The sequence below is a fragment of the Ischnura elegans genome, chromosome 5 (genome assembly GCF_921293095.1).
Source record: "Ischnura elegans chromosome 5, ioIscEleg1.1, whole genome shotgun sequence".
Taxonomy (NCBI): domain Eukaryota; kingdom Metazoa; phylum Arthropoda; class Insecta; order Odonata; family Coenagrionidae; genus Ischnura; species Ischnura elegans.
This window is the reverse complement of record NC_060250.1, coordinates 57,449,136-57,467,256: the sequence shown is the minus strand read 5'-3', so window position 1 is coordinate 57,467,256 and position 18,121 is coordinate 57,449,136. Positions and strand designations below refer to the sequence as shown.

At 39.8% G+C, this 18,121-nt stretch overlaps 1 protein-coding gene across 2 annotated transcripts in view; it reads right to left on the bottom strand.

Moving 5' to 3' along the window:
- LOC124158921 (probable G-protein coupled receptor Mth-like 3) overlaps nt 1-16,986 on the bottom strand; it is a 50,828-nt gene extending 33,842 nt beyond the window's left edge. The window contains exon 1 of one of the 2 annotated variants that reach the window (XM_046534345.1): nt 16,799-16,986. The gene's annotated coding sequence lies outside the window, so the exon portion shown is untranslated. Of the gene's footprint in view, nt 1-16,669; nt 16,779-16,798 lie in introns of those variants that run through there. The other variant, XM_046534346.1, reaches the window with a different exon arrangement.
- Between the last annotated feature and the right edge of the window lie 1,135 nt (nt 16,987-18,121).

Sequence of the window (18,121 nt, the reverse complement as noted above, 5' to 3'; positions counted from 1 at the left end):
TTGTGAAAGGTAAAGGAAATAGACTGCAGAGCAGATACCGTGAAGATAACATTCTTTCCTCCGACTTAATGTATACTGCAAGGTGCTAAACTAGTGAAATTATAGTATTTATACCGTAGGGTGGCGTACGGGCCCATCGGCTACCTGAGTCGGTCCCATCGTGTTTATGGTCGGTCCCTTCCTCCACCCGGCGCTAGCGGACCGACTCAGGTAACTGGCGGGCGCGTGCGCCACCCTACGGTATACAGATTATAGTGGATGCACTCGCTCGTAACTCATTCGGGGGCGTCCCTTTCCCTTGTTCCATCTCACAGGTCCTTCTACGTTTTTTTCAATCGGGCCATCATGTCTCATGACGTAGCCAACTAAATTGTCCCGTCTTCTTTTTAAGGTTTTTAGATAAATTCTCTTTACTCCCTTTCTTTTTAGCACTTCCTTTATGTTCACTCGGTCGATCCATTTTATCTTCATCATTCTTGCGGAATTTTTAAAGGAGCTATCGACGAAAGACAAAATACGACCGGTTTTGCGGGAGTGACGAGTTGTCTTAACGTCACATTAGAGCTATCTAATTCCTATATTTTGACTCTTTGCGTTGATTTTGAAGACATTTAGAAAATATTCTCACGAGGTATTTTAAAACACGTTCTCACGAGGCTTCCCATCCCCGAATTTAAACGGCTAAACGTTATAAAACCTTTTTCGTAGGCACACCAGACCATTCACCCGCTCGTCGCTCGCGTCCGAAATAATGACAACGGCGCTGCGTTGATGCCTCACTTGCACGAGGACTGCGCGAGCGAGTTTCCGAGGCAAATTATTGCGACACGCGGGAGGGCGTTGTCTGGGGGGAAATGAGAAGACTGCGTGCTCGGTAGGCGGTGCCTCGGCGTCGTCTGTTATTTCGTGAGCGCTATTAACGGCCTCAGTGCACGCACTCAAGCCTCTTCAAAGGCGTACGCATGACCATCTCTAAGGAATGGGCATGAGCACCAATTTTATTATATTTTCGGCGGTTATAGTCTGAAAAAAATTACTAAGAATAACTATCATTTTTACTTAAAAAAAAACACCGTAAATTAAAAATAAGAAAATAACCCGGCTTCTTAAATTATTGAAAATTTTTAATATGTTCGATGAGAAAGTTACAATACTATAGGGTGTTTAAGAGGATATATATTTAAGGGATACATATAGGGTGTTTAAGGAGAAGTCTGGTATACTTCAAAACGTGGAAGGGGATACAATTTTTAGCATTTTTTGTCCATAAACATGGGAACTTAACTCCTTAGTTTCTGAGCTACGCTACGGCAACGAAAACATTTTTTTGCTTGCACCTTGCGGATATAATGGAAACGGTTTATCATGCTTGTAAATCCTTTTCGATGCTGTATTTAACACTCTGGATTCTTGATGGCATTAAATAATTAAGATTGGACGAAAATGTGTGATTTTATTACAATGTCGGTCACAGTTTTATTACAATGTCAGTGTTCATATATAGTTGGAAATAAATTACAATATAAGAACCATCATTTTTTTAATAAAAAACACGTTTAATTAAAAAGAATAAAATAACCGGGCCCCTTAAATTGTTGAAATTTTCAAATATGGTCGATGAGAAAGTTACAATACGATAGGGTGTTTCTGAGGATATATTTATAAGGTATAGGGCGTTTCAGGATGAATATACATTACTTCAGGAACTGGAGACAATTTTAAGCATTTTTTTTGTCTATAAACATGGAATCGTAACTCCTTATTTTCTGAGCTACGGCAACGAGAACATTTTTTTTGCATGCGTTTTGCAGTTATGATGGAAACGGTAAATTTCTTGCTTATCCAGCCTTGTCGATATTTCATTTAAAACACTGGATTTTTAATGACATTTACTAATTAAGGTTGGACAAAAATGTGCGATTATAGTTGTCTGAATAAATTAATCTCTAAATGAGAGAGATTTCGCAACCGCATTTTTGATACACGCTCCAAACTCTCGCTTAATCAAGCTCGAAGATAAGTAGACCAAGGGATAAGAACTGCCCTCCGTACCACGAATGTGTGAAATTCAAACGCCTCTGGTTTAGACCGGGGTGAGCTCTACTCTGACGTAACCATACCAACCTACGGGTAAAATCTCTGAGAGAGGTTAAGTACCAAGTCTGAGGAGTAAGACAGAGGCTCATATTAACCCTTTATAACCCAATGTTGCTTCTAAGCAATATCAAAAATGTTTAAACTTTCAGCTCTATTCATGAAATATCTAAACTACCCATTTTTTTTTGAGGTGTACATTTTATTGATGAAATAGTTAGCTGCCACGATAATTATCATTGAGTGTAAAATTTTCAAGTTTTCAAAATGAAAAATCTTGAAATTTGTTTTCTCCCAGAATCAGTTCTGGGTTATAAAGGATTAAAAAACGTACGGGGGCTCTGAAGTTCGGAGGTAGTGTGACAATTAGGCATCAGTTTTCAACATATGACAATGCTTCCGTAACCAACTGAAAAAATCATCTTTTAGGTAGCGCTAGAAACATCGATTTCGATTAAAATCGAAACTCGAGTTTTCATTGGTAAAAATTCGAAGAAGTCGATGTCAAGCCATGATCTTATAGCTTGGATCATAACTCGATTTTTCAACTTCAATCATGACCGTTTCGTTTGAAATCAGCAGCGTATTTACCGGCCTATGATAACGTCATAGCTATCCCATATAAAAGGCTTTTATCGAAGGCCAGTAAAGTTGGAAAGATACGCTCTCGGTCATCAAGAAAGTATCCTAATCAGTTGATCTTTCTTAAATATTTCAGTGAAGCCGATTGGAAAACTTTAATGTGCGCGTATTTGTAAATGTTTACTACTAATAATTCAATCGTGTATTCTAAAAATTTTTCTATTGCTCAGATGTGTATTTTGAATTTTTCTCAAGGAATGATAAATATGATTTTGTAAGGATTTTATTTTTTTAATCGTGTTTTTTTTCGATTAATCGATCTTTTTGTTCAAATTTCTATTTTTGGTGAAAAGTCGAGCTTTTAATTTCGATTATTAATCGATTGCTCGAATAATCGATTTTCATCTACATTTTCCCATCCCTACTTTCGGGTATTTGAGGGGACACGAGTTACTATCAGGAATGGTTTCAAGTCTCTAACCGAAGGAAGCATCTTTGAAACTAATGCGTGATATCCTTGATCTAATTTACAGTCAACACAAAACATGGCCATTGAATCTCAAACAGGCCAGTGCAAGGGTTTTTCTGTTCATCGGTGACCCTCAATGACGTCGAAATGTTCACGCGGCAACCATGACAACGCCCAAATAAGGTATTCGAAAATTGTGCATTGTCAAAACTGTGGCGAAACAATGACAACATTGTCAATGCTCGAACGCCACCGTGTTTTTCCTGAATGGAGTATCGCGGGATGAGTAAACTTAGCACAAAATGATCGCTCGTCATTTGCTGAAGCGATAAGACGGGAATTCCCAGTAAGTGCCGACAGCTTCGGTTACGCTCGCCTAAAAAGGAAAGAAGCGCGATTTGAAACTTGAAACTGCTACGGGTGGACAGTATCCGTTGTTTTTTTTGCCTGAATCAGGTCGCTAGGTGGCCCCCCAAATATTTTCCTGAAATTCCCTTTCATGACTGCATGCTTGACTTCCCACACTATTTTCACAATTTTTCTGACCGCTTGAAAAAATATTTAACCGAATTAATGACTAAATTTACGAGAGATAAAAATATGGGTAAGTATGTACAGAAAAATAACATCTATTACAATATTATCTGAATTTACGACAAAAAAGGAATGTTAACAGTTATGGTGAGCATTAACAGCTATGGCGTCATGAGAAATGTATTTTCAAATATCGAATATGTTTCTGTGAGTAAATGGATGAGTTAAAGTTACTACTTGGCCATTACGGTACGAATAAAATTGTTCCGTTTTTTTTTGCAATTTACCCCGACATTGAAAAACTTTCTAGGCAAATAGAAATCCCATGGCATTCGAGTTTTCCAGAAGATTGGCCACCTTCGGTCGAGAGCCGGCGAAGAGTTTGAGCCTTTGTCTGCTCGTCAGTTCCTTAGTTTGATTGAGCAACATGAGACTAGCGTCTTTGAGGCGTGTTGCAAGGAGGGTATCATATTGGAACTGCAGACTATTTCTGACGGAAACGAAAAAGTAAAAGACCCACATTCTCGAACAGATAGGTGTAGGAAATATTAATTTCCACTAATAGCTATAGAAAATGTAAGAAGTTGAGTAGATATCGGAAAACTCAAAACCAACGCAAAAAATCTAATAATTATTATTTTTTTCAGATGCCTCGTGGCCATCCCAACATCCATCTATTCGGTAATGAACGCGTACAAAGGAAAGAGACGTGATTCGTGAATAAGTGATACGGGCGGACTGCGGACCTCAGTTTTTTTGCACGGGCCTCTGAAAAGTTTTCTCGAGTATAAGAAAACTTGGTGCGTTTTTTATGGCACAAAGGATATTGGAATATGGCTGGTAATCGTTATTTCCACAGATAGCAAAGAAATTTAATGACGTCTATAAGTATAGGGTGTCGAAAAACTTCAAATAACATTTAAACTTCCAGCAAAAATAATAGTTTTCAGATTCCTAGTCGCTATCCTAACATCCATCATTAGCACCCATTCCGACGCGTATAGTGGTATTCCTTACTTGATGTATACGCACCCCGACCAATACCGGAGGACCGTATCTCCCTTATGCTAATTTCATGAACTGCGGAGAATATTACTCAATGTTTGATCCTCACCGCTTTCGGTAGAAACTAAGGTGAGTGGCATATTGTCGCTGAAAACGCTCCATGATAATGTGGCAGCGAGTTTATTTTTCATTGCTGAATTAAGTCCCCTCATCTTGAGTTCAAAATTTTCTTTGAGTTTCCTAAACTTTAAAAGCATATTCATTGCCATAATTTCAGCTTATTATACACTTTAAGATTTTTGCACTACATTCATGGCTGCGCGCGTGATGTACATGCTGAAAAATTATGTTAATTTTCGAAGACCATATAAATTAACATGTTTGAATGTACCGCTGGACGCGTTGACGAACCCGGCACGAATCTCGAATGTGTCTGTGCTGTGTTTACTGTGGTTAACCGTGTTTCCTGTCCGTGCTGTGCGAAATCAGAGGACGTGCTTAAAAATTCATTCAGTAGTGTTTGGTCGCCGAAAGTTAATTTATAGAGTTTCTGTTATTTATGTTTATCGTATAAGTTAACAATTGTGGATTGAAGCGAAATTACTTTTCTAAAATGGGTAGAAGCCAGATTGTAAAAACATGGGTAAACCACAAGTTATTATGCAGAAAAGGGGTATAAGGAACAGAAATGAAGCGCCGGGTTTAGATAACAATAACGTTTGAGAGCAAACTCACATGTGCTTCAAAATGATTTTAACCAACATAACTATTTAAGTTGACCAAGCACCTCCACGGATAGCAGTAATGAATTCAGTCGACTGGAGATAAATTGCTTACGCCGCAAAAACATATGCACCGGAAGCGGTAGTACATGTTTATCTATAAAATATTTCGTTAATAGTTTTTGACGACACCTTTACCTAAAACCATTATGGAAACATGCAACGTGTTAGAAATATTTGGCGCTCCCAATATTGTGACTTAAAGCAAAGGTTATCAGAAATGACGAGGCTGACTGTCCATGTGTTAACATCAAGGATGCCTAGTGACAAAACCATGATCACACGAGTATATCTCATACTTTTAATAAATGCTGGAAAAATGTATCCTCATTTCAACATCATCGATGATACAAACAACCAGAAAATAAAATTCAGTTCTACGAATAAGGAATGGGATATTAATTAAAGACTTAAGGAAATGAAATGTTTTCATTGAAATTTAATATCGCAATATCATCGTAAAAATGTAATTGCGACGCAATAACTCGCCCTAGATCAAGTCACAGGCATATTTATTTTATTAATTAAATTTATTGGCAATTATTATTGGTAGGGGGACTACTGTCCGTACCAAAATTATAGCCATTCAATGTTTAACGCTTGTAAAAGCCATTAACTTTAAGGCATTTTAATGATATTGGTACCATTATTTTTCTTGTTATTTTGCGCGTTGATTAATATGGATGAACACTTTTTATCCTACCAGTTAAACTAAAAAAGTACCTGTTTTTTTAAGCCTTTCCAATTTAACCTCAACTTAAAACATTGGCCAACGTTAAACGCGCATTACTAACTTCACCATATTTATGTGTGTCATATAGGTGGTGAGTCATTTTTGCAACAATGTTAATTATCATGCGCCTCCCTCAATTGCAAAAATTTTTATTTAATTTTTTATGAAAAAATATTTTCTACGCAACTGTTTCCCGTACGAGGTGAATTTTGACACTGTTGTCATTGTTTATTCTTCCGTACCTTTGTAATTACGAAATCGATTACTCAAACATATGCGTTGATTTATAACGATTTTGCAGTTCGTGACAAGGAAAATCCAAGCTCATCCCCAGCAATAAGGAAAGTCAGTCAGTGCGTGCAACGAAGACCATTGTTACCAGTTTATATTACCGATTGGCGATCATTGCCAACGCGTAAAAAAATAATGGCTATGGTTCATATGAGCGTTCAAACGAGAGAGTCTCTATACTCTTGGTATGGATATATCCATCTATACTATAGTAAATCATTTTCCTACGCCACCTCTCATCACAGGTGGGTGAGCCAAGGACATGGAAACAGTACCTACGGTCTTCGGTCTGGGTCCCCAAAAATGACGCGTTGAGAAAAGTTTGCCAGTAGTTTGCGTACAGGTACCGCGTTTGACGAGGAAACAGTTTTGTAAACATCGATTTCAATACCTTGCAAAAGCGCTAAAGGTCGCTGCGATGGTCCTGGAGCCAACGTTTGAACTCCAACTTCAGTATCATAATGGGAAACTGTAGAAGTTAGCCCGTGAAATACTTATAAATTGATTATATTAAAATCCTGATACATCTTTATTAGCATTAAATTGCGTGGAAATAAAACTATAATTCGAAATGAACTTCATGAAAACAAAAGCAATCATCTTAGTCATACCTCAGAGCAGGGCCGGCCGCGTATTGGGGGGCCCGGGGCGGTCGTGAAAAAAAATTAAAATGTACGATAGTTTTGAAAACGCAATTTCAACTATTACTGTATTGTTAAGTCCGTGCTAGACAAAAAATAATATTATGAAAAAGGAATAATAATGCTGTAATTTTTCATGTGCAATTGCGTTTGTCAGTACAGTACTGTGTCGTGTGAGTGATAACAACGAGTGAGAGAACTTGACATGAGTGAGAGCGGGCACGGCTAGGTAGTCGAAGGCGTAGTGTGGCGAGGGGAGGAGTGATGATTCTTCGCAACCGGCTGTTATAATTTTATGAATAAATATAATTATAAATTTTATTTGTATTATACTATTTTGAACTCAACTGCGTGATGGTATCATAACGGCGTAATTACGAAGTCTGAATTTGGGAGGGGAACACATACTTAGCCAGAGAGTGGTAGGGATTCAAAATGCTCGAGTTTGTAGATGGGGTATAGAGTTTAAGTGAAGGGCCCCGCACTGAAGGTTCGCCCCTAGCCCCGCTCCTGCTAGGGCCGGCCCTGCCTCAGAGTAAGTTACGTAAACAAGAACGCGCTTATTAGCTGTGAAATAACCTAACGCCGAAGCCAGCAGTAAAATCCCAACTTCCTACAATGATAAATGAAGAGCAAACTTAGTGCATGTCCACAGTAATTTTATTTGGTACGACGCGTTTCAGCGACCTTACTTCGCTATCATCAGGTACAAAACATGATTTTGTACCTGATGATAGCGAAGTAAGGTCGCTGAAACGCGTCGCACCAAATAAAATTACTGTGGACATGCACTAAGTTTGCTCTTCATTTATCATTGTATCATTATGTTCCACAACATCTCGCCGAGCACCGTTGAATACATCCCAACTTCCTTATTAGACTGGGAGATGGAAACATCAAATTCGCCTTGAGTCGGCTAAGTTGAGGTTAAGGTGATTACGACGTTTTAAATTTGTTTTATGAGTATCCTGATGCTTTTACTTCTTCTTTGGCGCCAAAAGTAGTGAGAATGAAATAGCCAATCGAGATTAACAGCAAGAAATCAAAAGTTATTGTCGTTGTGAGGCAATCAAATCCATCGCATGATCTCTCATCCCTTTCAATCTTGATCTCCTGCGCAGAATCCGTGCATTCCTCTTATTTATATTTACTAAGAGGTTCTCATTGCCACCTCAGAAGGAAGGACTAAGATGTTTACAACCGCGGTTACCTCTACCGCCATAAAGAAGCGCATTGCTTATAATGTAAAGCCAATGTCTTACACTAGTGCGCATCAAAACGGCAAAAATACGGAGTGATTTGGATCAATTTTGAGGCCTGCTGATGATCCATATCCAAACTCCATGAAATCACTGTTAAATTTTTTATAACTGTTTTTTTTTTCGCTCGTTTGAGAATGGTTTCGATTGAACAACGCGGTCTGCCTGCCTTAAATGATATTAGAATGCGTTCTTTAGTCAGACATATGGCCTGTTCCTGCTCTCATCCTCCTCTACGAGGAAAAAATATCCTGTTTGAAGCTTTCAATCTGTAGTTTAAGCAACGAAACTGAACACGTGCACAGTTTTTATTCCATAGCGGTTTAGTGCGTGTTTTTTTCCGCAATCTTTGTACCACAACATCTGCCAGTGCAGTACTTGTGTTGTGCTCGACAAAGGCGTAACTAGGGATATGCTTTGGGGGGGGGGATGAGATGCCCTGGCGCGGAAAAATTCTTGAAAAATGACATGCCTGAATATACATTTTACATCATTTTGGCACTAAAATTTTAAATTTAAACAGTTGCAGTAATTATATTTCAAAAGTAGGCAACATAATTATAATTTGATAATTTTATTGCAAATATTATAATTTAATTAAATAAAATATGTTATTAATATTTTAATAATAATTAAAATAAAATATTTTTTTGCTAATATTATAATTTGGCAAATTTATTATAATTTGAAATATAATAAATAAAATTATATTTCATAAATAAAATATTTTTAAATAACTTTAATTTCTCTGATCCTTAAGGGGGGGATCCATCCTTTCATCCTCCCCCCCCCCCCCCCCATAGTTACGCCACTGGTGCTCGTCTCGTGCTGAAGTGAGCTCTGCAAATAGTCAATTGCTCAGGATTATTCGCACGACTAGCTTATTTTGTTGTGCAGCAGACTTCGTCAAAGTAACCGCTGCACAGTGGTCTGAAATCGGAAAAAGCTGGACAAAAGTCCAAAATTGCTTTTTTTGAGGTAGATACTTGAAACTTGGTGTGTATGCCCACAAATAATTAGTGATCATGAAACAATAAGTCATTTTTCATAGATCCCATCCGTTGATAAGATAAAGAGGACCAAACATGACCAACTTTCTAAAATCACGCTCCATCTCGTATTTCTTCGAAAAACTTAAAAATTTAAACTGCCGGGAGAGTTTTGGGAGGATTTTAATGAAATAAAAAAACATTATATATTCCGATAATGCGGTATTTTATCTACATTTTCCATCATTTTCTAATATTTGGGTTAATATTGTTGTGGTATAATGTCGAAAAATTGCGGACCCTTTTTTCTGGAAAACCCTCACATAAAGTAGACATCTTTTGTTTGAGATATAAAATTAATGTATACGGCTAATGATAGGTAAGCAAGTAGCTGGTTAGCTGAGAAGCTGGTTAGATTAGTTTGAGTTTTCTTTAATTTTCATTTCGACGGGTAATGAGGGATCATTTGTTTATTTGGTAAGATATCTGTTTTGATCCACTCATTTCTTGATTATCCGCAGTATTGAAGCTGCGGGGGGGTATTTTAAGGTTTTTCGCCGATAATCGTATGAAAAGACGCAAGTCTCTATGGATTGTAACCATGCAAATCAACCTTCATTGAATGTATTTTTCCATGCCTTCAGTCAACCTTTAGATCGCCAACCCGGGAGCGATGGTAAACAGAACTGCATTAAGAGGATGACTACGCAAAGAAAAGCTGCCTAGTTTGACAGCAATTGTGACGCTAACTAATTGCTAAATTTCATAGCGACGGATTCGCATTCTCATCGATTTTTTTCTATTTTTTCTCGGCCTTTAAGTAACATTCCATTCTTTATACGTCGCGCTGAATTTTATCTTGTTATTATTTATATAATCGATGAGATTGAAAAGAGGATGTATTTTTCTTTTACTCTTTAAAAGTAAAAGGTTTGCCCGTATGATCGTAGTTTTGTCACTAACAATGAATGTCATGGACGTTACCACAAGCGCAGCTAGCTCTAAGGGTGTTGGTTATAGAACTATTTTCAGAAGATGAATGCGTTAAGAATGCCTGTCTAGTTTTACAGTTATGCGTCGCAATTCGATTTTTACGGTGATTCACCCTATCATAACCAGACCATTGACGCTCTGAGAATGAGAAATTGCGTAATATTTAGATGGAGGCTGCGAAAGGCTAGTGATGAAACATGCCATAAGAATTTAACTCGATGCTTAATATAAAATTGCAATTAAAGCCTCACGTCACAAATATTTCGCCATTTATTAAAAAGGCATATGCGATTGGTGAGCGTGGTAGCCTATTGGGTAGAACGCTTGGCTACTGATCGAAGGGTCCTGGGTTCAAATCCAGAGTAAATCTTTCGGATGACCCCAAATAAATCCTAGAAGTACGAGCGGGGGCGGAATTTCCTATAGGTTGAACATGCTTCAGCCTAGGGCCTCAAGATCAAGAGGAGCGTACATGCAAATTGTTAGAAAAATTAAAATTACACTATTCTAAAAACAGTGAACACTGCATCACTTAATAAAAAACATGGAGAAATTCTAAGAATATGACTAGTAAATGAAAATAAAAATATATTTGCTAAGAGCAACTCGTTTGGCTCATTTGGTCAGTGAAAGGGTCTCATAAATTGCCTTTTTACATCTAAATCCGGCTGTGAGCACGAGGCACCTTAGGGGAAGGAACTTAGCTTGTCCTCGGCATGGTTGAGCGCTACCTTCATTTACTCAAACCAACGTACGGGTTCATTCACCGATTGTTTATTTTATTTTTAAAAATTTATTTCCCAAACCACGAATACAACTCATAGTGGCCATTTTACATCGGGGGAATTCAACACATTTAACGAGTAAACGTACACGAACAACCATGCCGAGGACATACCCAGGCGGGACTCCAACCTGCGACCTCTTGTTTGGCAGGCAAGGACGTTACCCCGCCGCCACCGAGGCCGGCGGTATGAGATGAATCTCGAGTTCAACGCAAAAAAATCCCATGTGAATGAAAATAATCCAATAAATCCAGAAATTGTTCTCATCAGAGGCGATTGGGTTAAGATATAGCCTCCTAACCACAGATCGCGTGGTCGAGGTGAGCATAAGTGGATAGAGGGTCCCCAGTGCCCGGGAAAATCGGGAATTAAGCGTGAATTTTTAGTCCATGTAATATTCATTATTATTATTCATTAATTATTGCCCCAACCAAAAATTTAAAAATCTTCTATGTCAAATTAAAAAAAAATCCAGTTCAACAGAAATTTTATGGCCTAAAATGTGATTGTCGTGATTTTAAGTACAGTAGCTTACAATTAGTAGAATTTTTACAGCCGCATCGAGACGCGGGATGTCAGACAAGACAACAGAATCAAAAGATGAGCTAACTACTCTGCCTTTTGTTGATAATTCTGAAAATATGAAGTAATGTTTTTGAGCTCAAACAATCGGATTAATTAAGAATTGTTGACATTATTTTGGGTAACATAGCAATGCAGTCGGGATAAAAGACATCGGCTGTAGTAAGATTAAAAACACGAAGGATAGAATGCCAAGCGACGTCAAAATCTTCTTATGAATACAAAGCAGCTCCTTGGCTTACATCGAATAAATAAAAACAAAGTCTTCATACTACGAACTAATTAGAATTTTTTCTCCTATTATCTTGACCTCGTTTAATTAATGATAGAATAATTCTTGGAGTATAGGTCAAATGTATATAATGCAAAACAGTTGTTAGCCAACATTTCAGTTTATTTAAAACCATCATCAGGGCTTAGCTTTGCACATATTTATTGATGAAAAAATAGCATATAACTAATAACTTCAGGCTTTACTTTGTGAAACCTCTCCATATTGGAAGTAAGGAAATAAAACTTTGTAAGGTTCACTGTTATTTAATTATGGGCACGACCCGGGTTTCGTACGACGATGTAACCAAGTTACGAAACCCGGGTCGTGCCCATAATTAAATAACAGTGAACCTTACAAAGTTTTATTTCCTTACTTCTAAAAAATAGCATAATTTTGTGGTAAGAGGTTATTGTGGTGTTATTGTTGTGTAATTGTGATTTTTTTTAACTACTTAAGTAAGGTTTCTCCGGTCCATGGGAAATCTAAACACTAACTACGTCATCTAGGATTCTAGGGGGTTACGTGGCAATAAAATCAAAGGCAAAGCGAGGAGCAAAAAAATAAATTCCATTTCACAATAGAAAACTAGTATACAGCCGATGTCGAACAGACCGATGTACCCCATGCTTTTCCTCTCTGTCAAAACGCTTCGTGAATTCATCTCTCCAATTGACCAATTGTATTTAGTCATTTTGTCCTGATGAGAAATGTTTTATATAAAGTCGTATTAAGCAAATTAATAAGAAATTAATCGATTCGACTTTAATTTTGTGAAAATCCATGTTGAAATGAAAAATAACAACCTTAGTAACTTTTCACTGGACTTTTTTAGACTGGAAAAGATTTCCGTATATCGCACACGGGATCAGCTTATACCCCTCTCCAAAACATTAATCTTTGTGTGTGCGTACATACGTTGACCAAAAAATTCGTGTGAATACATACCCATGGAAAATGGTTTGCACCGAGAAGATTGACAGGATAGTGTAGAATACTTCGACTTGTTTTTCTCTTTGATCTTGTCAAGAGATGTGCCTACCCGACAGGATGCCCAAGAAGAAGTTGCATGCGTTGCAGAAATTGTATGGCGTGACGTAACATACAGTTATGAGAAAACGACACGTTGGTCGCAAGCGAATTTAGTACTACGGGGTTTGGGAGCCGCATGGAAACGCAAATCGGACAAACAAACAGATATCCTTTTTTATGTACAGTGATACCTCTGTTTACGGACACCTCTGACTTACGGAAACCCCAGAATTAGGGACACTATTCAATTCCCCGGCATAAGAATACGCATTTATATAAGGATAGAACCTCTGGTATACGTAATCTCCCACTTACGGACACAAACACTTTTTAAGCACAATTTCACTCTTTTACGGACGCCATCGTCATGGGCATTCTGACCGATCTCTCGAAATTTGTTTTTTTTTATGTATATAAAAGGATTTTATTCAGCTGGCTTAAATTCCTGCACTACTTGCGAGGTGTTATTAAGCGTACAAATGAGGTTTTCTTTAGGTCACCTCCGACTTACGGACACATTTTCGAGTACCTATACTGTCCGTAAATGAGAGGTTTCACTGTATATAGATCGATAGATTGCAACTGAGAAAACACCGAGGTTAAAATATTTTCAACTTTTAGATGCAGGCAAATATTAAGCAGTATCTACTCTTAAGTAACCTGTAATTTTCAAGATTACCGCATAATTTTTAAGCAATGAAACCGTCGCTTAAAAATCTGATTTCGTTGAAAGTACGTATGCCTCTTCTATTGAGTGCAGAGTACCGAAGCACACCGCCCATTCGCGCAGTCAAGTTCCCGCGACGCTAAAGGCGTATGACTGCGGGGAGGAGATTAAAAGCAGTAGTGGACAATCACTTTTTGCTGAGTTACACGTTCACATCGATCCATATGTGCGGAGCAAAACAAACAAAGACGTCCTCTTTCCGGACGCCTCATTGTTGTCACCCGCCTCACACATGGGGCGGACTGCCGATGACCACACGGCAACAACGCTGTCGAGATTCAGGAAGATCGTCACCAATCGACCCAAGGAAAAAAGCCAAGAGGAGCACTTATAGGACCGGATTTACCGTAAGGCAAAATGGGCACGTGCCTACGGGTATCGCAGTCCAAGGGGCGCCTTCAAGGGCAGCAGTACATTCAGTTACGTGATGTTTTTATTTTTTGAAGTTACTCTTCTTTTCTGTTGTATAAATTAAGGCTAGACAGTATTTTTGGAGAGGGTATTCATAAAGCGTTTTAGTTGCATAGAAGTTAAACTGTTTCATGTAGTTTTACTTCAAGCTGTTTTTCTTTAATTGAATTTCTATGTTTTCCCAACGTAAAAATTAAAGCATAAACTTATGCTGTCAGCCATATATCTGTTTATTCCTTTTTTCTAAACCTTACATCATGCACCTTATATTGTGTGTGAATGGCTATACCTTATCATAAAAACCGGGAAGGGGGGGCTCAAGTGAGGAGGGGCGCTCCATGGAGAGGTGCCTATAGCGTAACTTTGGGTAAATCCGGCCCGGAGCACATACAAATAAAATGATAAAAGTTAATTGTACTGTCCACTGGTTTCCTCCCGGAGGCGTCGGCGGGCTCCCATCGCGGCGGCGCCTCTATCCTTTTTCCTTCCTCTCCAGCCCCTCCTCGGGTGACCGGGCGTATAAGCCACGGGCTTGGTTCGTGGCCCCGGTGTGTTGTATCCTCGAAGGGCTCCCCTGAGCCTTCATGCATTGTCCACTGGTTTATATCTACCGATTCGATCGATAGATTTTTCTTCCTCATAGGAAAATCTACTAGGATTGGTAGCATATTAATTGCGTAAGCTTGGTTTCGCTGTTAGTAGGGCCCGCCCGCCTTGTGACGGTGCGGGACTCCTCGTCCCTTCCCTTCCTTCCCTATCCACTCCCTGGAGGCGTCGTCGGGCTCCCATCGCGGCGGCGCCTCCTTCCCTTCTCCTTCCTGTCCTCCCCCTTCTGGGTGCAGAGGTAAAAAGCCCGCGCTTATAGACCCTGCCCCAGGAGTGTTACCCGCGAGCCCGCCCCAAGGGTTTCGTTCACACTGTCCACTGGTTTATCCAACGATTTGATCGAAGGATTTTTCTCTTTACAAGGAAAATCCACCAAAATCGTTGGCACATTAATGGCTGATGCCGGGTTTCGCTACTTAGTGGGACCTTTCCGCTTCTATGGCGGTAAGGTGTTTACCCCATCCCTTCCCTTCCAACCCTATCCCTATCCCAGGGGCATCCACGAGCTCCTATTGCAGTGGCTCCTCTTTCCTTGTTCCTTCCCATAAAAAACCCCTCCCCGGGAGCACGGGCGTATAAGTCTCTGACTTGGTTCCCGGCCCCGGTGTGTTGCATCTTTCAGAGGACCCACCTAGGAGTCCTGATCTCTCTGTCCACTGGTTTATTAATAATGACAACGCGCTTCGACGCTTAGCGTCATCATCAGATCAAATAGAAATAACAAGTGGACAGTACTCGTACATTAAGTTTTTTTTCATTTTATTCAGCATGCTATTCCACCATATCTCGCCTGACACTGTTGAACTCAGGGGCACATACAGTTTAAAGAAGCGGCATCATGGGCATACACAGCGGGGAGCAGGAGGGGGCAACTGCCCCCCTTGAAGCAAAAGTAAATTTAGTTCAATACGGAAGTTTTGAAAAAATTTTCTTTAAATTCATGAAAAATGATGTTGTTATAAAACACGTAATTAAAATGAAAATATATATTTTTTCGAGCAAATAATTTTAAAAATTAATACAGCGCTGTTATAATTTTCTTGAAACTTTGTTTTAATTAACCATTTCTCTGTTAAATATCAACGACTACGGCTTGCCAACCATCTAGTTTTGATCCTGGGTACATCCTTGAGTGGCATCACAATGAACTTGCAATTTTAAGAGTAGGTACCTAGAACAGACCTTTGTCAACACATACCTGTTCTCGAATATAAGGAAATTGCGTATGATTTTTCAACGAAGACGAGGTATGCGAAAGATCCACAGAGAAAAAATCATCTGCCTTGACCGGGTCAAGGAAGGCTTGATCCCGGTCAAGGCGGATGATTTTTTCTCTGTGGATCTTTCGCACGATTGTGCATTGCGGGTGACTCCCGTATAAGTTATCACCCCTGTTATTATTATCCCGGTATACATTAAACTAGAAGACGAGGTAGTTTGCTCCTCAAATTCCTTGGAATGGTTACCCGAGTAAGATGCCTATCCTCACGTTCAACGAAGCGGGTGAATTGCGTTTTGCACTCCATTCGAATCAGCCGAAATTCAAACATAAAGTCCCACAAAACGATAGGACTACTCACTTTCCATTTAAGAAAGAGGGTAACCTAGTGGGTAGAGTGATTTGCTACTATCCCGTTGGGTTTTGAATTTGTATCCCCGATGAAGCCTTCGGAAACCCCGCGAAAAATGCTCCAAGTGCGAGATGGCGGAGGGAAATCAACTGCCCCCCCTTACCCTTAAAGCGCTTGGATATTGATCGGAAGGAACTGGGTTCGAATCCTGGTTAGAGCCTCCGGAGGCCTCCAATCAAATCCTCCAAGACCGAGGAGGACCAAATAGAGGACTTTAGTCCGAGATGATCACTACCTTCAATCAAAACTAACCTTCGAGTTGAGTCCTGCAGAAGTTCTCAGATAAATCCTCGGGCACAGGGAAAGGAATTACGTTTGGGTTGAGCTCTACCTCCTCTAATCCAAACTAACCTTCCAGTTAAATCACAGAGATTTGCCTACCTGTGATTTCAGAAGAAGGATTTTGCTCCGATGACACTCTTCTTCTCGATGGTGGACACTGTGGGACACATGCTCTGAGGCGAAACAGAAGTATAAAAGTTTTCTTCGAGAGCACAGGAAGTCGAGAGAGTGAAAGAGAGATTGCGACCGCTCGGAGCGGACATCCACACACGACTAGTCGTCGGAGGGCGAGCGCTTTAGTAGTGGACGGAGTCTTGTTGCTGTCTTCTCTCCTTCCCCCAAGGTCGCCACTGCCGTCACTGCCGAGGGAGGAGGAGTGTGGGGCCGCGGGAAGGGATGAAGGAATCCTCGGAGTGGAGGAGGAGAAGAGACGCCGCATTTGAGAGTGGAGACTATGAATGGCTGAGCGTGGGAGGCAGAGTAAACTATGCGTGTGCGCAATCATCACGCCCCTATCAGGCTAGTGATGAGGATCTATTCCAGTTAGTCGGCCGTCGCCGACCAACATAATGGCAGGGTACAGTCCTCGCCAGTCACAATGGAGGTCGCGGGTTCGAAACCCGAATGGCTAGGTGATCCCTAAGGGGCGTACATTAACAGGGTTCCCACTCAACCTTGAAAACCTTAAAACCGTGATTAAGCCGTTAATTTCGTCTACCGTGAAAAACCTGGCAAAGCCGTGAATTACGTCCTAAAACCGTAAAAATCTCTTAATCCTGATTTTTCGATCTACGACAGATAGATTGAAAGAAAAATGGATATTTCGATCATATTTCAAGGTCAGTCAACCGCAGACATGGCCACGGATTTATCTGTACACGTATATTCGAAGTGTAATTATTTGTCCGTGTGCCATGACGACACATTGACCTTAAGGCTGCACCAAAGCCGGAAGACTGGTCTCTGGTAGTCATTAACACTTGCGAAAATTCAGACACTTCTTAACTTCCCTGGCACCCTGGTCCCTCCATTTTCCCACTCACGACCTTTAGCCGGATCTGAATTTTGCAAACGATGTGTGAGGTCAGGAGAGATAGCACTTTCATTGCTGCGTTTGCATTCACGGTGCCCATCGCGTTTTTTAAATTTTGTAGTTAACGTGCGAACGATGATTGCTACGTGATCAATATTTCTACCTAAAATGGTTTATCTACAAACCGTGATTTTGAAGACATTTAGACCGTGAAAACCTGGTAAAAAGCGTGAATTTTATAATTAAGATTCAGTGGGAACCCTGATTAATAACATGAGGTCATTTTGGCTATTTTTGGACCCCCTCTCTTTCCCCCCTTAGTGATATGCCTTGAGATTTGGCCCCACCTCCAACCTCAAATCTCACGAGAGATTGTTCTAAATGAGTAT